The sequence below is a fragment of the Dipodomys ordii genome, unplaced genomic scaffold (assembly GCF_000151885.1).
Source record: "Dipodomys ordii isolate 6190 unplaced genomic scaffold, Dord_2.0 Scaffold17, whole genome shotgun sequence".
In the NCBI taxonomy this organism is placed as follows: Eukaryota; Metazoa; Chordata; class Mammalia; order Rodentia; family Heteromyidae; genus Dipodomys; species Dipodomys ordii.
In genome coordinates this window covers 23197903-23223063 of record NW_012267233.1, presented here as the reverse complement: position 1 = coordinate 23223063, position 25161 = coordinate 23197903, and the positions used below count along the sequence as shown (strand labels likewise).

Genomic DNA, 25161 nt, shown 5'->3' with positions numbered 1-25161 from the left:
GGACAGAGGAGCGGGCCGGGAGGCTTCCCTCGGGCAACTTAACTACCTTGAAAGTCAATAAATAGAATAAAATTGAATCACACAGAGGGACGCAGGAGGAAGTGGCGGGCCACAACTTTGGGGGTGAGCAGCAAGTTGTGCACCTGCTCGGAGAGAGGGCGTCTGATCAGAAGATCAGCATCCCCGTCCTCCCCCCGCCCTCTCCTTCCTCGAATGGTCCTCCCCCCCCCCCCAACGCACACTCCCTATCCAGGGCGGTGCAGCCACCGCAGCAGCAGCAGCACAGGCGAAGGCAGCAGCATCCTCAGCCAGCCACGCAGCAGCAGCAGCAGCAGCAGCAGCAGCAGCTGCGCGCCTCCGGCCCAACCCCGCGCGCGGCTCCCCCTCTCGCCCGCGCCCTGCCTGTCTTGCGTGTGTGCGTGTGTGCGTGTGCTCAGCCTCAGCGTGAGGGGCACCTGCTCGTCTGGGCGCTCGGAGGAGGCAGCCTGGCCCCAGAGCTGCCCAGAGCCGCCGCCGCCGCTGCTGCTGCCGCCGCCGCCACCGTCGCCACCAACTCGCAGGCGCCGGGTTCCGATCGCCGCCGCCGCCGCCGCCGCGCCTCGCCAACCGGAGTTGGGCTCGGAGGGGCTTTCCCTCCCGCGCAGCAGCCCCGGTCCCTTCCCCGGCTGCCTGCGAGTCAGCCTGGCTCCGAGTCACGTGTCAGTGCCTGAGGCAGAGACTGGGAGAAAAAAAACGCGCTTCATTCCTTCTTCCACCGCCATACTGTATTTTATCCTAAATCTCATTTTTGTTCCAACATTTTACTCCCGCTCGGTGAGTACCTTTCTCCGTGGCATTCTTGTCCTCTTCTTTATTTTTTTGTCCTTTTTTTTTTGCTTTTGTTTTTGGTTTTTTTTCTTCTTCTTCTTCTTTTTTTTTCCTTTTTCAATAATCCACCTCTTTGATGATCGTTTCTATTTGGGAAAGCTTTGAAAAAGAGCATGGTTTTGAGCCTTTTCCTGAATCCAAGTTTTTCTAGCATGCGGTCGTTCTGTGGGCAAGGCGCCCTGTCTGGGAGTCCGAGGCGCCGGGCCCGCTGGGAGCGACTCCCAAGTCTAGCAACATATGCAACTGGTTTTATGGAAAAGGAAAAAGAGAGAGCGAGAGAGAGAGAACGAGAGAAATGTGGAAGGATGGTGCCTATTTTTTCCCCCTTTGTAAAACTGAACTAAAGCATGTCTCTAACTCTTTTTTTTATTTTTTTGGCATACTTTTTGTGATAACATTTTTGGTTTTTTTTTGGTATAGGTGGGATTTTATGGCAGTGTTTACAAGTTTGTTGGTCTTGTGATACTGGTTCAAAACCATTGGGCAGACACGTTTATTTTCTCTTTTTTATGCCCTTTTTGGAAGCCGGTGAGAAAAATTTCGTTTTTCCCTCCCTCCCCCCCTCTTGTTTTTGCTATCTATCGATAACATGAAACTTTTCTTGCAGCTGGTGACTGGGATCATTTTTAAGCAAAACATATACTTTTTTCCCCCTTCTCCTTTAAATTAACTATGACTTTTGCACATCTGCTTTTTTATTTAAAAAAACCGAGATAATTTTATGATAGATATCCTGATATCTATATCTATATTATCCCTTCTTCCTCCCTTTCCCCTCCCCATAAATCAATTTTCAAATGATGGCAGTGGAAGGTTTTTCTGGAAAAAAAATGAAGTGCGGTTTGGTTTCCTTGTCAACGGAGGATGAAGTGAACAACTGAGCAGCTTGCAGAGAGCAGGTACTTGGCCCCCTTGGAGGCGTTTCCCGGGTGTGCGGTGGCAAGCTGGTCCTGGCAAAGAACTGTGTGTGTGTGTGTGTGTGTGTGTGTGTGTGTGTGTGTGTGTGTGTGTACAATCAAATTGGGCCAGTGTCAGTGGGGGAAAGCTGCGCCAGGAGCCAGGAAAAAAGAAAAAGAAAGTCCTTTTCCCTTCCTTGGGATGGCTTTTTCAGATGTGCGCCAAATACAGTCATTCCCTGGCTGCGCCCAGGTCGGGTCCGCAGCGGGCGGCATCTGCTCCTGCCCGCGCGGGCTGGGACCGTGGTGGCCGGTGAGCTTGGTTAAGTTCTCACAGGGCCACTTGCTGTGCCTTAGGGGCGCTACCCTTGGGCTCTGTCCCTCAAAACACCAGGAAGATCAGAGGAAAGGGGGCAGGGATATCATCTTCCGGGTGGACTGGCTTGGGGCCAGGCGGGCAGGAGCTCCAGACATTTCCACAGCTTTGGGGGTGGCACCAGGTCTTTGCCTGCTGAACTCCTTCACCCCTCCCCACTTCTGCCCACCCTCCCACCCCCATATTGAGTAAACAACGCAGTGGGTCTTCCCGGTCTCTCCTGCTTGTTGCCAAGGGTTTTGCCTTCTCAGTGGTCCATCCTGGCTTTGGATCTTTTCCTGTTCTCTTGCGTTGATATCAAGGGATTACTGGCATCTTCCAGGGAGTGGAGAAATACTTAGATGATGGTCGCTTGTGTTGCATGTGGAGGAAGAAACAGTTACTTTATACAACTGAGAATACAACCGGTCTGGTACAAAATAGCCTTTTATTTAACTTTTAAAGGGGCAGGGCTCCTTTTGAATGATCTGATCCTGTTTCAATGGTTCCCCCTGACTCCTGGGGCCAGGGCAGTGGTGAGAGATTGTTGATGGTGGTTGGTTATGGGGTCTTGTTAGCATTGCAATCCTCAGTGTTGGCTGAATGTATTCTATTACATTTTATGATTGTCCTGTTGTCTATTTGCAGTATAAGCTAACACCACTTCACAAAGATGTACTAGTTGGCAATAAAAACTCTTTTCGGTATGGGCTCAAGTCTGCTGGGAAATTCACTCTCCAAGTAAATTTAGCAAAAGACATCAAGTCTTAAAATTTAGAGAGGAATCGTGATCTTAAAAAATTGATTTTGAAGCTTTGGTTTTCTTCTTTTGTCTCCTCCCCTTTTACTTGTAAAGTTCAGCTTTTGCTTTCTCATTCATACATCAACATGCACAATGGTAAAAATAGACATTTAGCAAATGAAATAACTTTTCCCTCTCAAATTAAGTTTTCTTCTAGATTATCTGTAGAAATAAAAAGTAACTGTAACACACAGAAAGACCTACGAGAAAGTGCCACCAGTAACATACTTCATAATTCAAGCAAACATTTCATTGAGTTGGTAGACCTCTTCATGTGTGGAATGAAAAGTTTTGTCCCTTATGGTTTTTTGTTTTGTTTTGTTTTTTGGTTTTTTTCTTGCTCTTCCTGGTGAATTAGTGAAGAGTACAAAAGTTCATTTAGCTGTAGACAGTGTAATGTCTAGAAAGCTGTGTTATTTTTAACAATATACTCATGTATCTCAGAGGTTTTCAGAAGGTTTATCATATTTGAGTTATTTTTGTATTCATGGCAGCTATTCTCATGGCAGCTGTTCTTTGTGGAAAATTTCCTATTGTGCTTTTACATGTCAAAGGGAGATCATTTTCCTGTCTATGAATACCAGTCTTGAGCTGAAGTAAATCCTAAGATTTGAAGCCAATATAATATCATGAAGCCTTAAATATGGATTTTTCTGCTTCCCTGCAGTGAGTTCATTACTCAAAGATAGCCTTTCATATGCTTCAGAAAGCTCACACAAAACGTGTTTTAAAAGACATTTGTAACATTCTGATTCATTGTGATTAGAATTCATTTTAATCATAACATTAAATTTTATTTTAATCACAATGGATATTTAGGTATTTTAAAATGAAAGATAATATATGTGCAAAACATTTTTGTAGGTTGTATAAGTTGAAGTAATGTAGTTGTTTAATTCTTGTAAAAGAAAGAGACGGAGCATGGAAGAAAGAAATAGTTAGAGTGATCCTAAGTTTAGATTGGTTTGTATTTTGAGATTGAACAAAACATTTGCTGTACTATGATGTTTACAGTATTTCACTGAAGCCATACTGAGACCAAAATTGATTGACAGAAAATTTTAATGTGTGGGAAACAAGGATCATACTAAGAATATTTTTGTCATCTCATCTTTTTACTTACTGCACATTGTTTTCCATTATTTGTATTAAAGTTCTGTAACACTCAAGTTCTCATATTACCTCCACCATGAACCAGGCTGGGAATTCTGCAGCTCTGTAAATCAGGTGATTATTTCTTCCATGAGTTTTTGTCTTAAAATTGCTGGACATAGGATATTCAATTTAGCACCGCCTACTGGATTCTCATAGAAAATTCTGCAATGCATAGAAAATACTGCTTGCAATGACCAAGCAAACCATTTGGATTCTGATCAACTTTAATCATATATTCCCCCCAGTTACTACTTACTGAGGAGAAAAACAAACAAACAAAACAAAAAGTACACACACACACACACACACACACACACACACACACATCTAGTTTTTATTTTTCAGGTAAAGAGGAGTGTCTGAGAGAAATAACAGGTATAATTGGCTGGTAAACCACTAACTAAGCTCAAATATTTAAATTAATTGTGACAAATGACCACAACCCTAAAAATAACCTATTGAATTTTCTAGAAATTTTCTATGGAATGTCAAAATTAGTATTTTTAAAAAAATGTCCTGGATTACAAAATGAATTTTACATTTTCTGTGGTGCAATCCTAAACATTGTAGGGAAAGAAAATCCTACATGAAGCTCTGATGTATGCGTCTGTGTGCGTGTGTGTGTGTGTGTGTGTGTGTGTGTGTGTGTGTATGTTGTCCAAAAGTATTTACATGAATACATTTTTATCATTAAAAACAAGTAATTTTGGATTGAAATGTAACCTTGTACACACACACACACACACACAACACATTCATGCACACACATACACACTATGAATCAGTTGACCTCTTTGGTAATGTTTTATATAGGGGGAGTTACAGCATATCTTGTATATATGCCATATTCTCAATTAGAGAAGAAATATTACTTGGTTTTAACATGATAATTTATTAATTTTATGAAGGACCAGTAGTTAAAAGAGAATATTTCTAAGGAAAACAACAATATGAAAATAAGGATCTAGAAAAATAATCTGACATGCCAGTTTATACTTCTAGTTAAAAGAAACATGTATTATACTTCTCTAGTTAAAAGAAACGTGTATTATTTGAATAGCCATTCCTTAAATCAAATAGTTATACTTTTGCTAATTCATTAAGAAGTATATTGAAACACCAGTAAGAGGAAGATTGCTGGTACATTTTTCAGATTTCTGAGTAAGAGCTGTCATGCTTTGTTTACTCTTTGCTGATACTGTAAGCAACCAATTATTCAGTGAATCAAATCAAATAAACGTCTACATCTTAAGTCTTTGATAAGCTCCATTATGGGAGTCAAAGAGAAATAAAGTAGATATTTAAGATGATTTGGAAAAGAAGAAAGAATTCTAGGAAAGATACTTTATTATAATTTAATATATTCCCTTCTCTCAATTGAAAACTTTCATTTTAAAATGACTAGTTGTGACCTTACAAAGTACATCGATTTATTCACTTCATTTACCACACTAAAATTAAGGAATCCATGTTGTACTTCAATGAGAATGAGGCTATCATGAATATTCTTCTACCTATTGCTCACAAAACTCTAAGGAAAAAAAATGTAAACAACAATGATTTCTAGACTTGCAGCTATTATTGATAGACTGTTATTGTAACCATTGTCTATTATTTACAGTGTCTTGCTCAAAAGTTTTAAATTTTTCACTATTTGGTATAATCCTATCATTTAATGAGTTTCTCTTTAATAATTGACATAGGTAATGTAAATTTACCCATAGTGGCAATGATAATAATTAGTTTCATTAACCATAATTTGAGACCAAGAGTAATTTAAATGGAAATTATAGATGATTTGTGGATGTACAAATATCTAGTTACACATTTAACAAATGTTTTCTAAATATATTTGGCATATTCTTTCTTTTAAGAAAAATAGATCTTACCCAGGTATAGCCAACTTTTAATTGCTCTTATTCTCGTCTTTCAAATTCACCAGAACGAACGAGAGTTTTATTTATCTTTTTGATTTGCTATACTTATGCAAAATATCAGAACTATATTTGGAAAATTTGCCTTTGTGTCTTCTAATTCTTCCCGATACTTAAAAAGTTCTTGTTTGCTTGTTTTCTTTCTTGCTTTTTCTGAGAATGAATCCTAGAAAATCCAAAAACTTGTTCAATTGTTTGTTTGTTTTTTGTTTAATTTTATATCCTATCCATAGAGATGACAGAGGGGAAATCTTGTGTTTAGGGTGAATGTCCTCTGAATTGTTCTTGGAACCTTAACAGTTTGTGTTAAGACTGAGAATTATTTCTTTACACATAAATCTTAGCAGAAAGGAAAAGTACAGGCAACATGGGAACCCTGTCTTGTTTCCTGAAATTTGCAGAATGTCTCACTAGCATTGCTACACTAATGAAAGAGTAAAGATTATATCTGGGTATTTTAGGTAAAAATGCAATTAAAGCCAGGCTCTGGTGTCTCATTTCTGTTATCCTAGCTATTCAGAAGGCGAAGATCTGAGGATTGTGGTCTGAATCTACCCTGGGCAGAATAGTCTGTGAGACTCTTGTTTCCAATTAACCAGAAAAACAAGCTGGAAGTGGAGGAGTAACTCAAGTGGTAGCGTGTCTCCCTTGGGTGGAAAAAGCCAAGTGAGCATATGAGACCCTAAATTCAAGCCCCAGTACTGAAAAGTACACACACACACTCACTCACACACACACACACACACACACACACACACTACACAATCCACTTAATTCATCAGTTTATAATCTTCATTTTAGAATAAAGTCACTGCGTTTTTTGACAAAACAGTGGAAATTGTTTATTGCCATACATCATCTGGGTATTTAAAGAAAATGTTTACATTTTGATAACCATATAGTAAATTATAACAGAAGCCACGCAGTTCTGAGTTAGTTTGGAAATTGTTACTAGGCAGGACTAGAGAAAGACTATTTACATTCATTCAATTGAGATTGGAGGAAAAGGAATGGAGGAGGCCAAACATGTATTGGTATGCCAATTGATGTAGTTCCATTCATTATTCTTCTTGGTGAGTAGGTAATCCATTATCATTTGTATGTTGGAGAAAACTGAGCTGGAAAGATAACACAACAGGCACAAAGTTCCCAGAAATGCGAAATGATAATGACACCTTTTGCAAACAAATCCTTCATTTGAGGAGAGATTTTTGTTTTGTTTTGTTTTGTATTTTTTAAATATAAACAATTGTTATATTATTCTAGATACATTATTTAAAATAACTAGTTTGCAAGTTTCCATTAATGCATTCAGTAATGAGTAATAGAAAGTGGTTCAAATAAATGTTCGTATACATATTCACACATCTCTTCAGGACCATCAGATTTTCCGAGGACAGACAAATAAATGAAAATTTGTGAGTTAACACTAGTGTCTCATGTTGAGACAAAATAGATCGTTCTCTTACAGAGGACCCTCAGAAAAGCATTTCACCAAGTACAAAATGTAATCTCTATTCTTAAAACCTTTACACCGTGATGTGGAAAATTAGTCTTTTACACAAGGAAAAACAAATAGCTAATTCTTTCATAACACAGCACGTCTAAAAATAAAGGTGTTTCTTCTGTCTACCAACATCTCACCATTAGCTTCATCTCTATCTCTAGACATATTTATGTGTGAGATGTTTCAAGCTGATTTTATCTGTTTGCTAATACAGCAAAATACATATAACTGTAAGATGTTATTTTAGGATGCTGTGTTCAATTGCTTTTGCATATGTGTGAAAAAGACTTTTATTATTAAAAAATTTATTGGAACTTGAAGTAGTGAATATTTTCAAGAATGAGTAACTACATGACTGTGAAGGCAGTGTAAATGTATCTCACAGATCTTTAAGTAAAAGAGAAAAGAAAAAGGGTTTTTGAGATCTTTGATGAGAAGTCTGTAAGTCCATAAAAAAATCAATGGATTTGGAGACCTAGATGGAAGAATGATTAAAATCTGATTCAAATTTTGGAAATTAGTAGTATTAAAATCCTTTAGAGATAATATGCAGAGGAAAGTCTGATATGGAAGGGGATTGAATGATTCAGTTTTGTGTATTACACACATTGAAGTTCAGACATTAAGTTTTGAATGAAAAGACCAGTGTGTAAATATAATTCAGGTCTAGAGATTAAAACACACAGCTAGAAGAGAATGTGAAATCATCTATATAACAAGTTTAGAAGACCATAAATAAACCATCCAAGAGCATATATTTGGTAAGGCTGCATTTTTTTCTACATGGGTACAAAAAAGACTACTGAAAGGTAGAAAAATAGAAAATAAGAATAACCACTGAAGTTTAGATAAATGCATGTGTATTAGAAGAAGAAGGAAAAAATGTAATGTTCAGCAGACAAGGTATGAACTCAAAAGAAAAGGTCTGAGCTGATGTAAGCTTGCTTGAATCAATGGACAGAATTATTTTTAAGAAGAAAACAGTGACAGAGACACATCAGAATTGATAAGTGAGCAGGTGATGGGTGATTCTGGACAAGTTGTGGCAGCATGATGAAGTTCCTCAAATTGTATACAGCAACAATAGCAATCTAATGCAGACAGTTGCGCTGGTCAGTTGACATGTATCATTCCTTAACCAAGTTGACTAAAGCTCTTTAGACAAGTGGATGATTCTAGGTCTGGACAGAGAAAAATACAAGATGAGCCTGGGTGCTTCAATTCACCAGAAAGTAAGAAAATGATCCAAGATAAACATAAGCAGCATCTAACTTGAAGTACCTCCAAAATTGTCAAATTTGAACTGACTTGAGAACATCAAGATTCAACAGACTATGCAACATTTAATCAAATAAAACCCATAATTCCATGGTAGTACTTTAAATAAAAAAAAAGAAAAATGTGATAGTTATTACATTGAAATCGCAATGCCTACGTGTTTTGGAAGAACTGCAGTTAATTGATCACAGAACCATACTCATGTAACCATAACCCCTCTGTATAGTATTTTTATAATAAATAACATATTTTAAAAATTACCATATATTTTCAGTTAAAGGCATTAACTACTTGAATAAAATCTACCTCATTATTTACTCATATAGTCTTTGCTCTTTGCAGATGCGTCTTTAACTCTTTCAGATCTCCAGCTGTGTTTTTAGAAGAAGTGATTCAAATTTGTATTCATTAATGTCTAGAATCTTTTATAGACATCATATTTATCTCCAGTTATTTTTTTGAGTCTCCCTAGGCCTCTTAATGTATCTGAATAAGAGTTAACCCCAGTTCTAGATGGAAAGTAACTACAACCATAGTGAAAATCATAGGGAAAAAATTCACATTTTTGTTAGTTTAGTGAATACAGTTGCAGCACTTTCTCTAGCAACAGAGCCCGGTACCTAAACGGGCCACGAAAGTACATTACATTCACAGAGCATACATTGTGTGAAACAAAAAGGTGAACTTTGTTCGGGCAGTGACTGCTTTGTAGAAAGACTTAAATAAATCTGGGCTGGAAAAGGAGGCAAGGCCAACTCCATGAGACAAATAGAGTGAGAACTGATAGGCTATGAGAGCCTGATGGTCATGATGAAATGAATAGCAGACTCATTATTTTTAATAGAATGGGAGCAGTGCAAGGATGGATGATTTTGGTCAGAGGAGAATATTGTATTTCTAGATTTTGAAATAGAGCAGAAACAAATGATGAACAGTTTCAGAGTGTAGTAAGACATGCTGCTCACTAAGGATGATGCTGCAGACACCAATAAGTTAAAACACTGAAGGGAGGCTGAGTGTCAAAGACACTCGTGACAAATCCATAATTGGATGACAGAGGAAAAAAGTGCAAAGAAAAGTTATAAATATGATTTTTAAAAGTATTGACAACATTTCTATTATCAACCACTACATAAAAGATCTTTTGATGACTTCTTGGACTTTCGTCTTACCTTTAGAGCATTCTAAACAGAACATAGATATGTGTATTTATTTTAGTTATGGATGGATGGATTTTTCAGGAAAGACAAATAAATTCTGCACTGGAAATGAGAGCTCCTTATAAACATTTCATTGACCAGAAAACTAAAATAGGATACTATAATTATATACTGTCTCAATTTGATTTATATTAAAGCTAAAGATCTGGAGGATTTGTTAATACATTTTTGAGCTATTGTTTAAGCTATTTTAAAAAGAAGTCCAGAACACCAGTGAAAATGACCATTATTATTTCAATTGCTCCCACTACTATGGTCTCATTCTATTTGTGATCTAACCTTCTTTTTTCGGGGGGTCCAGTCGTGAGGCCTGAACTCTGGGTCTGGGCGCTGTCCCTCAGCTCTTCAGCTCAAGGCTAGCTCTCTATCACTTGAGCCACAGCACAACTTCCGCTTTTTTCTTTTTGCTTATGTGGTGCTGAGGAATCTAACCCAGGGCTTCATGCATGCAAGGCAAGCGCTCTACCACTGAGCCACCTTCCCAGCCCACAGTGGTCTAACCTTTGGTGTGTGACCTTAAACTGATGTTCATATGAGGGCTTCATCTTTGCAAGAACTTAAAAGAATCTTAGACTAAAATATTTAGGATAAAATATAGGATCATATATTTCAGTGATAGTCAATGGTTTGGTGGGTGTAATTCTCAAATCCAGGACTTCATGACTATACAATATGTATTACTGTGCCTTATTTCCTAGACAATGTGGGAGAGAGAAACTTTGATTTACACATCAATAGGTCAATGACACACGTCTAATAAAATAGACTCACATGATTAGTGCATTTTCATTAACTCCCTATGTACAGAAGATTATTACAAACCAACAGGTCTTTAGAACTGTAGCACAATAGGGTCTGGTTCTGGCTGCTCCTTCATTCCCAAGTCTTACATAATGGTTTTTCTTTGGGCAGAATATTTTCCAGGTAGTATTTTGTTAGAAATTAATATTACCACAGTCAATATGGTTTTGGAGATATTTCTGTAAGTTTAAAAACCAAACCTAAATGGAACCCTCATGAACTGACAACTTACTTGCAAAAGGAAATGGTATATACAAACTCGCACCCTCCTTGGAGTCAATGAAACTACAATATACCATTTATGGTTATTTAGATAATTAATACATCTGAAATATTGGCATACAATGATTTTGGCTCCCGTGATTTGTTATGGTTATTTGTTATGGGAAAATTGCTTGTGCTATTTTCTTTATGCAGTTTTCTAAAGCCAGAACATGCCAGTGTTGGTATACAAAAGGAATTATAAGAGGAGCCAGCAAGGATAGATAGCATCAAATTGTTTAGAGCAAACAACTGTGAAGAAAATGTTGGGGTCAAAACAAATGATATTATTTTGAGAAAAATAGCACTAAAGAGTTATAATTAATATGTTTTTATATCCATGTACATTATATTCTTTATATAGTCTATTGTTAAATATAAAGGAATTTGGTTCTGAAATATGCTTAGATAACTCAAAATTTCAAATAAAGTATACTGCTAGAAACTCATGAGTACCCTAAAATACATGAGATGAATTAATAAATATCTATTTTCAAATGTTTATGTCACTTTTATTGTACAAAATAATAGCTTTCATTATGATTTTTTTTCATTATGACATTTACTTCTTTCTTCTCCCCCTCTCAATGGAATTACTAACAAAAATAGTTGCATTTTTTAACTTAAATGAGACCAATGGGCTAAGGTTATGAAATTATTTTCAATTTGTTTCTTTCTGAATCCATTCTATCATGTCTACCATATTTTAACTTCAGAATCGTTAGCTTTTCCTTCCATATTCAAGACATCTTCCCTGACATTGGTACAATTTTAAGAAGCAAACAAAAAGATGAAAAAAGGGAAAAGGAATGTAGATAGAGAGAGAGGGAAATAGGAGAAGAGGGAAGCAACATTCATGCCAAACAGTGTAGCTATGACAATGTAAATATGTAGTACAAGTTATAAAGGAGACCGTGTTTGTCATATTAAATTGTCTGGACAAAAATTAAAAAGTAAAGTGAAAGAGATGAAACCAAGTTTTACAATTTATGTAACCTCATGAATTTCCACCCACAATCAATATCTAATTACTGTAAAGTTCTCTATTTTTATACTCTCATTGAAGTTGTTTGTATTTTATACCATATATTATATTTTATACATATATATTTATGTACTTTTATTATTCATACTTTATATACATTTTACTATTCTTGTTCTAATGTTACAACATAGAAGTATGCCTATCTGAGGATTTAGAAAAGTCTCAGGACTGTGTCATGTTCTAAAACTCTTTTTGACATCTTATTCCTTATCAGAGCTTAGCCAAGGTAGATTTTTAAACTACTCTGTGATTGTTTCAATATTAGCTTTCACTTTTTATTAAGAATATAAATTGAAATCTATTCAAGTTCATTTCTTGTTAAAAAGTAATCCCAAGATATGGTCAGTTTAATAAGAAATATTAAATTTATCTTGATAGTTATTGTTCCTTAGAAACAAGATAGGCATTTACTAAATTTGCTTTTTTGAGTCCATTTCTACTAACTTTGGACCTTTACATGAAGCAATAACACAATTCTTCAAATGGATAGCTTTTTATAGTATATTCTTTTATATTAGGTGGTTTGCCAGACACTTAGGGTTTGATGAGAATCAACCAAGGTTCTGAAGAGTCATTCACAATTTCAAAATCAGAATAAGAAATTTATTAGTGAATATGTATACAGTTTGAATAACTTTTTGTTAACATCTTGTTTTCAGAAGTTATATGGACATTAAGTAGGAAGTTTCATGTCTGATACTTTTTTGAATTCCATAGATGTAGAAATTACAGAGTTGGATAGTATGATAACCTATTCAGCTTTGCACTTTCCACACACCCTTCTGTTTTTATAAAGACAGTTTCTTAAGTGTTACTCATGAATTATACCATGATATTCTAGACAACTTTACCTATTACATCAGCCCAGCCCTAATAAAAAGAAGTCACTTCTAATTTCCAGGTTCCAATACCACTTAGTTACAGGGATAAATGATGACACTAGTAATAGCATTGAGCAGCAGTCAAAAGTTATTTGCTGTTTAATATGGATCAGCTATTCTACAAAGCCTTGCCTTGTATTTTTATTATTTGACCTGTGTTGTGTGAGCTACTCTAGGAAGGACTTCCATGGTAAGGTATGATACATATTTTGGATTATTATTAATACCTTAAATTGCAGGTAGTTTTTTTGTGTTGGGCTTCAGATCTTCATTAAAATTCCAGTTTCATAATATTGTGGTTTATTTTGATGCAATATTGCACCATTTATACAGAATACATCATAAAGGAAACAGTCAATAAATTAAGAATGTTAAAAACCAGTCACCTGTTGCTCATTCCTGTAATCCCAACTACTTAGGAGGCTGAGATCTGTGGAGCACAGTTTAAAGCCAGCCTAGCAAGGCAGTTCACAAGATTCTTATCCCTAACCACCAAAAAGCTGGAAGGGTGGTTGTAGCTCAAATGGTACAATGCTACCCTTGAGCAAAAAAGCTTAGGGACAATGCCAAGGTCCTAACTTCAAACCCCAGGATCCTCATACACACATAAAAATTATGAATGTTGCTAACAAGTAAAAGCAAATAACAGCAACAACAACAGCAATAATAGTAATAATAAATGCATCTCTTTTCATCACAATTATCTCAAGTGTTGCACAAAGAAAATATAATTTCTCCAGAATAACCACAGAGAGTATGTAGACTTAGTTGTAATTTTTCCATATGTAAATTCAACATCACAGTAATACCTTGACTCATTTTTGCTAGTGTTATTGGAAGGTAATAGTTTACCTTTATTTATTCTATATATTATTGAGATCTGTTAAACTTAATTTTGCTTGTTTATTTGTAATTATTCAAAAAGCATAGTGCTTACAACTCATGGTTCCTTCTTATCATACTTATTGGAAATACATTAAGAGATTAGATATGTGTGGAATAGCATGAGATTTTTATGTGATTGGTTAAATTACTACTCATTACAGACACTTAATTATATAAATAAGAATGTCCACAGTAGAGTGAACCAAACAGAATTAATGCACCATGTACTGAGAATAATACAAAACAGCAGTAGTGATCTCAGCCAGCACTCTACCACTGAGTGATCTCCCAACAACAGTAGAAATGTATAGATTCCATACCAAACCTCGGTTTATTAACACAAACCTCATTTTAGGTATTGTTGCTTTTATAAGAAAGATGTATAAGCACAAATTAAAAGCAATTTATGCACAAGTTACTGTTTTTATCTCAATCTTTGGTATTCCGTACAAGGTTTATTAAAATATTCTAAGGTTAAATAACTTTAAAAATCATTCCCTTTGTTCAATGTTGGTCAAAAGTTTTAATATTCTAAATTATATCTTAAAATACTTTTAACAGTTAAAGGAAACACAATTGTTCTAAAATGTGTTACCAAAAATGTAGAATTGTTTTCAAATTGAGTAAATTAAAGCTCAAACAAAAGGTGATTAGTATTTTCTTCAACTATCTATGTAAGACCCTTTTAATGTCTGCAACTTAAAATGTGGAATTATTTGTAAATTAAATAAATCAGTGTTCAAATAAAATAGATTTAATTTTGTTATTCACAAACATCCTACTGGTGATGTTTTCTGGCAATTCTTTTGAATAGTTTATCTATGTAAAATTAAAAGATATAGATAGGTATCAGTGATTCATATCTTAATTCCAACTACTCAAGAGGTTGAGAACAGAGGATTGAATTCTGTAGTCAGGCAGAAAAACTATTGAAATTCTGTCTGCAAAAGAAGGACTTGGAACATAACTCAATGCAAACAGTAAAAATGGGTTTCTAAGTTCAAAATTTGGCCACTGTAAAAAATATAAGTATTTAAATGAAATAATTTAAAATACATTTTTAGTTTCAGTGAGGCAGATACGAAAACCATTTTATTTGTAATAAGAAACAATTGTTGGTTACAACATGTACATATTTTCCATTTTCAAGCTGGAGTATACTGTTTATGTTAATTATAAAATATATTACCTTTGTGTGATGTGATAAATCTATTAATGTGTTTACCCAATATTTAAAAAATGTTCCATAATAAATACATGAGGATTCCATCATGTAATTATTTACTGTAAATTACAGTCTTATGGAAGAAGCAAGATAATTTTTCAGAGTTCCATCTTGAATTAAATTTATACTTTGACTCTTAAAAAATAAATAAATACATGAGGGTAGAGTGTACAGTGCAAAAGAGTACATAGTGATAAATGTGCAAAAGAGTACATAGTGATAAATGACATGGAACCAGTGATAAAGTTTTGAGTTAAATGTTAACTTGTTTCTTTCATTAATTTAGAAGATTGATTTCTGCATAGAGTTCTAACTGAAACAAACTCAAGCAAAATGAACAAAGTCAAACCAGACAAAAGTCAGTTCACAGGAAGAAATGCCTTACATTGACAGATTCTTGAAAAAGAGGGCATTTTAAAAACATGGTTTTAGTTGAAAGTGAATCAGCATCTTTGAATAAACCTTGTGTATCACCAAGACTTTGGTGGAGAAATATGAATATTGGATTTTAACTCATTTCCTCTTGTTATTTGCAGTTGTAGATACTAAAGTATTATGGCATATATTAAATTTGAATTTTATTATGAAAAACCTTTCTTTTTGATACACCAGTGATAATATACTTTGCCATGCACACAAGACTATTGTAGTTACTTCATTTTTCTCTTTTATTATACTACTATTATTTTGTGTGCCAAGTAGTAGCCAAGTGCCAGTGCCTCACACCTGTAATTCTAATTACTCAGGACTTGAAAATTGCTGTTCAAAGCCAGCCCTGGCAGAAAAGTCTGTGAAACTCTTATTTCGAACTAGCACCAAAAACTTGAAAGTGCAACAAAGGCCCAAGTAGCTGAGTGCCAGCCTTTAGCAAAAATGCTAAGAGACAGTACCTACTACAGGAATAAAGAAAGAAAAGAAATTTATTTGCATTAAATTAAAGTAGCACATTTCTTTGGTGCTTAATTTTTCCACTGTGCTATGACTGCATAAACTTCTAGTTAACATATATGCTCACAATTTTGTCTGTATATTTTTATTATTACAAGAAAAGTTAACTAGGCACAGGTGTATCATGTGTGTAATCCTAGTTACTCAGGAAGCTGAGATCTGAGAATTCTGGTTCAAAGCCAACCCAAGCAAGAAAATCCTCAAGACTCTTATCTCCAATTAACCAGCAGAAACTAGAAGTGACCCTGTGGCTCAAAGTGGTACAGTGCTAGCTTTGAGCAGAAGAGCTCTGGGATAGTGCTAGCCTTGAGTTCAAGACCCACAACCAAAAATGAAAAAAAGAAGTTTACAGTTCAATTATAAAGATTAATTTGATTTCCAATACTGAGAACAGTACTAGTTGTACTTATATGGGATGACAAAACAAAAAATCAAGGATACATGTTGTGGGATATTTTGAAAATATTTTCGGAAGCAATCTCAGAATAATTCTAATTTTCAGGATGGCACAATAGCCTAACTCCTAAAAAATGCCAATGCAGTAGAATATTTTGTAGAATATTTTCCCAGCGGAAGCATGACATTTTTGAATATTGAGTTTGAAAGAATTGTCCAATCTATTTTTATATATGTTTAAAATGCTCCCGTGATTTTTTAACATTTTAATCACCTATCTGGACATGTGGTTTTAGCACAAATAATAGTCTTTTGTGATGTGTGAGTCATGGGTGAAAATCACTTGACAGGTAGAACACAAAAGGAGTACCTTATGTGCATAGCACATAATTTGGTTATGTCAAACAACAGAACAAATACATGTTGGTTATTTGAAAATAGGGACAGACAGATGTGTGAGGTAGATTCGTTGTACTTGCCACTCATCTGTGAAGTGATCTGGTTTCTTCCCAATTGTAAGAAGACAACAAGTGCTCTGAAGCTTTCCACAGAAGAGACATTATACATGCAGAGTTTCCTTTGAAGTCCTGTGGGGTTGCTAGGATGACTGTTGTGTGCTAAAAATTCAGAACCGATTGGAATTTTTGTGTATGGCTTTGTTTTTAATTTAAGTCTGTTGTTGGAATCATAGAATTATAGAAAACATAAGAATGAAGTCATACTTTTTCTAGCAAATTAGTTTATCCTAACTTTTAATTTATTTATTAATTACGTGGTTGTTCTGTTGTTTATACACAGCCTCAGGATTTCTAGGCAGATGCTGCCTTGTTTCAAGCCCATTTGTTGTTTTTAATTATTTTTCAAAGAGACTTTTGTGCTTTTTAGCCAAGTGATAACCCAGGATTGTAATTTTCATGTATATGCTTCCCAAGGAGCCAGTACACCTGGATTCTGTTTGCTGAGATGGAGTCTTACTAACTTTTCTTTGGTTCTGTTTTCTTTCTTTCTTTCTTTCTTTCTTTCTTTCTTTCTTTCTTTCTTTCTTTCTTTCTTTCTTTCTTTCTTTCTTTCCAGGGCTAGACTCAAAATATCAACTTGATTCCTGACTCCAAGTAGCTGGAATTACAGGTGTGCACAATCATGCTGGCCACTCAATTATGATGGCAATCATTTTAAAATATTTAAATTTTCATTTACTCATAAATTAAGCTGCGTTTCCTTCCAGTTTATTGTCCATCGCCACAGTATAAAAACGTGCTTAGGCAGGCTTGGTGGTTCACACTTGTAATCCTAGCTACTCAGGAGGCTGAGATTTGAGGATTGAGGTTTGAAGCCAGCCGGGCTGAAATTCCCTGACAGAATCTTATCTACAATTAACCATTCCAAACCCAAAAGTGGTGCTGTGGCTCAAATGGAAGAGCACTATCATTGAGCATAAAGAGGCTCCGGGACAGTGCCCAGGCCCAGAGTTCAAGCCCCACAGCCAACCAAAAATAAAATAAATGGTGCTACTTATATGATCTACAGTCGGTAGGTTGCTATTTTGAGTCAGGGAATTGAGACTGCTTACAGCAATTTTCCTAAAGTAATTTCATGCTTTTCTTGAGTCTTTGTGTTTTCTCTTTCATTTTTCTGGTAATTTATTTTTATTATATTCTACAAAATATTGGATTTCTAGTTGTTGAGAGCTGAAATAAAAGGAACACTCATCACATATTACTTTAGAAGCACAGCTACACAACAACACTTTGCTCTCAGTCTATATTTTATGTCACTCATTCACTCTCTTTTCTTCAGATACTATTGAAGCAGTGTAAGTCACTGATACAGTGGATAAATAAATCTTAGCCTCATTCTCAAAGGGCTTATAATCACCTGTAAAACTCTCTTTATGACAGAAATTGTCTCAGTCTGTATAAAATCAATGAGCATTTTGAAACATGATCATTACAAATAAATCATATGATATTACTTTTATAATCTAGTTGTACTAAGTCAGAACATATTATTATTAATCTCAGTTCTGAATGAAGAGTAGAATCATTTTTTGGTGGGTAGAGCTCAAAAACAAGAGGAGAAACACCCAAAACATGCATGTTTTGCCTTTGAGTGAAGCATATGGAAGATAGTGATAACTTAAGATCAATAAATAATATGATGTGATTAACTTAAGGCAATAAAGTAGTTTTCCTTCTTCACTAAGATTGCACATATGAATTTACCTTACAATAGCATATTATTGCTACCTACATTTTGCCAACATATGTCTGTGCATTCCTATTAACATCCATTTTATCTAAATGATGTCATTCTGCTCTGTATTTGTCAACTTGTTTAATTTGTGTTAGTATTTAGAAACCTGTTGTCTCACCATACTGTGTACCCCAGAGCACGATGTGATATTTGCTCCTTTATAATATTTGCTGAATTCCTAAATGTATCTTTTTTTGGTTCATGCCATATGTTCTACTGCTGCCTACAGTTTCTTTATGAAGCTTTATGGGTATTTATGTAACCATTTCTAAAAATAATTCACTCTGAAGACATAATTTCAGTCATCCAAAAGAGTGTTTGGTATTGCTAAGCTTAAAAAAAATAGGTAACCGCTTCTGCATTCTTACTATGGGTTAGGCACATGGTTTGTTTGTTTGTCTTTCTAAGAAAAGTCCTTGGGAACTGGTTATTTTTGCTCATGTTTTGGGAAGGACAGCCCAGAGGCTCAAGAGCTTAAGTCACTTGCACATGCTGAGACAGCCAGTAACTAGCAGAGTGAAACTTAAGGCCAGTCTGACTCTGGAAGCCTCTGACCATCGGATTACTCATACATCATTTTAGATGTTAGGCTAACTGGAATTCGATTATTTACAACAGGAACCTTTCATTTTACACTGATAGTTACTTTTTATGCCTAACAAAAGCACCCATTGGTACTTCCAAATGTGTTCATAGCCACTAGTCACAAAGTAATATTGTCAAAATGCAATTGTTGAACACTTGTTAATTGGTCCACGCAAGCTGACAATTTCCAGAACATAACCCTCTGATAGCCATTATCTTTAGTGGGAGGTTACAATAATTGCATCAAAATGATCAAAAGATATGAACCTGGAAATCAAGGGCAGACATCCTTTCCTGTTTAGGGTCAAACAGTGATCTGTTCAGGTTTGAATTATAAGATTCCTAAAAAATACATTACAACCTGGAAATCAGAGTCAAATGTAATACATAAGCGAGGATTGACAGGAAAAGCCATCATTTAATTGGATAATTTTATAATTCTAATATTCTTTGCCATCCAAATTAAGCATACTCATTGAAGAAATGGTAATTTAAAGAATAAATGTAAAGTCAGGTACCAGTGTCTCATGCCTGTAATCCTGCTACCTAGGGGGCTGATTCAAAGTCAGCCCTGGCAGGAATGTCCCTGAGTCTCTAATCTCCAATTAATAACCAAAAAGTTGGAAGTGGAGTTTAGCTCAAGTGGTAGAGCACTAGCCTTGAGCCAAAGAGCTAAGGACCAGCACCCGGGCCCTGATTTAAGCCCAGGATTGCCCTCCCCTCCACCACACACAGAATAAATGTAATAAATACTGAGGTCTCAGATATAGTCATTTAAGTGCTAAATGAAAACTGAAAACACAAAAAAGAGAAATTTGTAATTTCAAAGAATATGCTTTTGAATTTCAATAGTTGGTCTGAGAAATAGACTAAAATAGCAAATTATTTTATTCAAGTCAGCAAGTAAATATTGTGGAAACTAGGGTTGCCATAATAAGATATTTTGCAAATCTTACTTTTAGATTCCAAAGATCAGGATGTTAGTAGTCTTTGTTATTCTGAAGCTTCACTCCTCCGTTTGCAGATGTCCACAGATTCATTATGCCCTCACTTTTTTTTTCCTTTGTGACTATTCAAACCAGTGTTGCAATTCCCCCTATAATGTGCAGTATAAAATATCAGTCATATTGGATGAAGCTATATATATATATATACATATACACATAATGATATCACTTTAGTACCACTTTAGAGTTATGGCTGCAAATATAACCCTATTTTGAAGTGCTGGATAGTAGCATTTCAACATATGGTTTTTGAGGAGACACAAATCAGTCTGTGATATATGTCATCAATCCTAAGCTTTTTGCTATGCACTAGGGGACCAGATCAGTTGTTCATGGAGTTTTCAGCTCTCCATAGGCCTGGGTCACATAGCCCTCACCTCCTATGATCTAGAGGTAGTTCTAGCCTTCTTCTTGGTAACTTAAAATCAGGCAACCTCATCTGAGTAGCTGGGTAAGTGTTCTCAGGCAGTTAGGCACTATTCATTTTAAGAGGGCACTTTTCTTATTAGAAAATGTAATTATTTCATCAAGGCTATGTACATGAGACACTGGAAAAACAGTTCAGTGAGAGTACATGATTAAGGACGGCATGAATGGAAAAGTAAACTCAATTAGAGAATAATATGGATTCGGTTTTTAAATCTGCAGTGAAAGGCATCAGTAGATAGAGAAATTGGTAAGTGTTCAGAGGAAGGGAAGGATTTAAAATTCCTTGAGTGGGAGACTGTGATAGTTGAAATGAAAATTGATGCATATGGACATAAGGAATTCCAAGAGGTAAAGAGATTATACATTATGTTTAATGTTAAGGAATGTTGAAGGCTGGTAAGTCAAAGTAAGGTAAACCAGTAAGTTGGAAAGTTGTATGATTTTAGAGAGTCCGAGGGGAAAATCCTGATTATACCTCTGAAGAGACACTTCTCAAAAGAAAACACTTGAATGATTAAAAAAATAGTGAAGAACTGCCTAATATCACTAATATCAAGGAAATGTACATCAAAACTTGCTGGCATGGCTACTGTCAACAATTCAAAATGTACCAAATGCTGGTAAAGAGGCAGAGAAAAACAATGTCCTTGAACACTGTTGCTGGAATATTAATTGCATAACCCTTCTATATAAAAGATGAAAGATAGGTCCTCAAAAATTAAAAATAGCAGCATTGTATGTATATATACATAAATATACATATATATATATATTCCAACAATATCACTTTTGTAAATGGAATCAGGATGTTGAAGAAATAGCTACACTTCCATTTTTATTGCAGCACTATTCATAACAGTGGACAGATGAAGTAAATAGAGAAAGTGAGATATTACATATAATATATTACATATATATATAATATCTTACATATAATACTGGACTATAATTCAGATTTAAAGACAGAAGTCTTGTCATTTGAGACAACATACATAAATTTGAAAAGAATTATGTTAATTACAATAAGCCAGGAACAGAAAGATAAATATTTCACTATCTCAGTGTGACCCAAAAATTTCAAACTCAGAAAGAGGGTATAGAACATGGTTGTCACAGACTGCAAGTTGATGGAAATGTGGCAATATTGGTGAAAGGGTACAAAGTCATAACTATGCAAGTGAATATGTTCTGATGAACTAGTGTAGAGCATGGATACTCCAATTAATATTATTTAGAGCACTGGAAGTTTGCACACACTGTATTACACACTGTACTCATACTGCAAACTGCAGTTCTTTTTAAAAATATTTGTTGTAAAGATACTGTACAGAGGGATTAGAGTTATATGAGAAGGTAATGAGTACATTTCCTATGGAGCATTGTTACCCCTCCTTTGTTTTTCCCCTACTATCCCTTGTCTCTCCTCATCTCCCCAACTCCTCCTACCCCCACCACCCCACACCTGAAGTTGTAAAGTTTGTTTTCAACATAGTGTCTTGTACATCTCATTGTTACAATAGGTCAACCTGTATCCTTGTTTCAGCATTTTGTTATTTCCCTTTCCCTCCCCAAATTAGAAATTTTTTTTTTACAAGATGCAGGGCACTGGAATCAAATACAGTAAAAACATGGGAGAAGAACATACAAAAGAAACAAAAAAAATCACATAGTACATTAAAAATAACAGCGAAAAAACCTCTTGTGTCTCTATCTAGGGGTTCATTTCACTTAGCACTGTAGCTCTTAAATATTCTTATCTGTTCGAGAAAGTATGACTGTGTGCAGTGATGGATATGTTAATTTGTTTGATCATGATAATCATTTCACAATGCATATGGATACACAAACATCACATAGCAGACTGTTAATATATACAGTTTTTGTCAGTTATACTCAATACAACTTGGAGGAGGTATAAGATGTCTGTCAAAGGAGAATCCACAATTTCTTATTTGAAGAGTTTATAAATATACTTAATTTGTTAGACTTCTAGTAGGAGGGAAGATTCTAGCTGCAAAATCCTGTTCATAACTGTCAAGCACAAAATTAAAGCCCACAGCTTTTCTAGCATCAATTTGAATTTTCTTTATGCAGTGTTATATATGAAATCCCATGACAACCTCTCAGTTGTTCTTGGGATGGGCTAGCTCCTGGAAACTCCAGTACAATTTTAAAATCTGAAATCACAAATCACATTAGAAATCACCATCAATATGGGAAAAGGAGTTTGAAGTTATGTTTTCATTAATTTACAAGTTGCTTTTTTGTTGTTGTTATTATTTTTTTCTAAATTAGTCAGATGTATTGTAGCTACAATGTTCTCAATCCTCCGAAGGACACCAAGCTTTCCTGAAAAAGGAATTTCAGCTCCTTATAACACAGATCCTGACCAGGGACCTGGACTTCAGGCAGGACACTTGTAGCTCCTACACTTCATGCCTGAGCCTGTTTCCTCACCTAAATAAATAGCACTAAACTGGTATAAAAAATGCCTGAACTAAGGGTATTCTGTTGAATACCACTACTCTATTATTTACTACTTCCAAAATTTAAAGAAACTTTAAAGTAAGCATCACAAACAAGACTTGAGGGTGTTCTGCATCGGTGATCTAAAAGTAGATGCTTTGTCTAAATGTGGCTCCTACTGTGTGTGGCAACCCAAGGCAAAACAGATAAATATCAAGGAAGAAGTCCATTCCCCTGGAAAGCATGTTAGCTGCATAAAACTCTCATTGCTTTAGTTAGAAGACTGTTATTCTTCAATTTTGCGTTGGAAAGTCTTGTATGTTTATAGCTTTGCATCCAGATAGCAATAGCAATGTTAAAATATTAAAGAAAGTTGAACTTGAAATATTGAAAATGTACCTGATGTTACGTAAACACAAAAGGAAAAGGAAAGGAAGGGAAAGGGAAAGGGAAAGGGAAGGGAAGGACCAAAGCACTATCATGCAGACTTTTTTTTTTGAGGGACTGTCTTTCTTTCCCCTGGTTGTGGGGCTCAAACTCAGGGCCTGGACGCTGTCCCTGAACCTTTTTGTGACAAAGGCCAGCATTCTACCACTTGTGGCAGCACCACTGGCACGAGGCTTGTCTTCTTTTTTTTTTTTAATGTAATTAGTGGATTTTATTTTTTTAACAATTAAATTGTTTCTATAAAGGTGATGTACAAAGCAGTTACGGTTACCTAAGTCAAGTAATGAGTACATTTCTTTTCATCCCCAGTAGCTGATTGTTTAGTTTTTCACCTCTGCTAGCTGAGCAAATAAAAAAAAAAAGCAAAAACTAGAGGCTTTTTCTGACTTGCCCTTCAGGTATTAAACTCAATGAAAGCTTTTTATTGATAGGTAGTAAATAACACAAAATTTGATTCAGCCAAGACTTAGAGAGTATTTGTGTATCTTATTTCCAAAAGCTCCCTTCTGTCACCTGGAAATTGGGGTTAGGAGCGTGTAACCCCAATGGCTGTAGTGAGGATGACTATATAAACTGAGCTGATATGGGACAATAAGTTCAGTGACTTTCATCAAACTTAGAGTCATCTGCAAATTTAAAAAACAAGTTAGTGATTTTAGTTGCAGGCTCCTGACCTGAATCAGGACTCACCTGAATCTAGGAATAAAGCCTGGAAATTAGCTGGTGGACAGTTCTCAGTTCATTTGATGGTGATATATTGACAAGAAATAGCATAATGATAACAACAGATAGATAAAAAATTGACCATGTACTCAGAATTTTGGTGTAGTGTTCTTTCACCTAGCAATCATGTCTGTATGTGTATATACAATGTGTGTGTTTCAATACAGTTTCTGAATAGGCAGCTAACCATTACACGTACACTGTGCTGTAGCTTTGTATTTCTCCTCTCATGCTACTGCTTTTTGGTTGACACTGATGTGCTGCTGTTACAGATTAGTGCAGCAGCTTTTTCAAATGGAAACCTCACACAAAGCAAAAGCTAGTTATTAAATAGGATGTATGACTGCATCATTGGAGCAAATGTATATCTCTGAAGTCAACAACATTACATTGGCAGTGCAATTTTCAAGGTGGATGTTTGATATTTTTCAACCAAATGTCATTTCTTTGTGTAGTGTTTAATTTTATACCCTCTGAATTGAATCAGATTTATAAATGTGTGTGTGTGTGTATGTGTGTGTGTGTGTGTGTGTGTGTGTGTGTGTGTGTATGCTCAGGTATAGATATGTATATATTTCCTTAGATAGCTTGTTTACTATTTGAATTATTTTTTTATGGAATCTTTATATTGACAACTTACATCTTTCAACCTTGTACTTAACCTTTTTGGTGAAGGAGAGTAAGTTTTCTCCAAATGGATTTTGTTTAGAAGTGGATTGAAAGCAGACCCTTATGAGTGCTATTCTTTTTCTAACCATTGAGCTACTCCACTTCTTCAACATGATTTTTAAAGCC

The 25161-nt window shown here is 35.3% G+C and overlaps 1 protein-coding gene across 1 annotated transcript in view; it reads left to right on the top strand.

Annotated features, from left to right (window-relative positions):
* Positions 1–574: 574 nt before the first annotated feature.
* Ralyl (RALY RNA binding protein-like) overlaps positions 575–25161 on the top strand; it is a 672761-nt gene continuing 648174 nt past the window's right edge. The window contains exon 1 of the mRNA XM_013012428.1: positions 575–813. The gene's annotated coding sequence lies outside the window, so the exon portion shown is untranslated. The remainder of the gene's footprint in view (positions 814–25161) is intronic.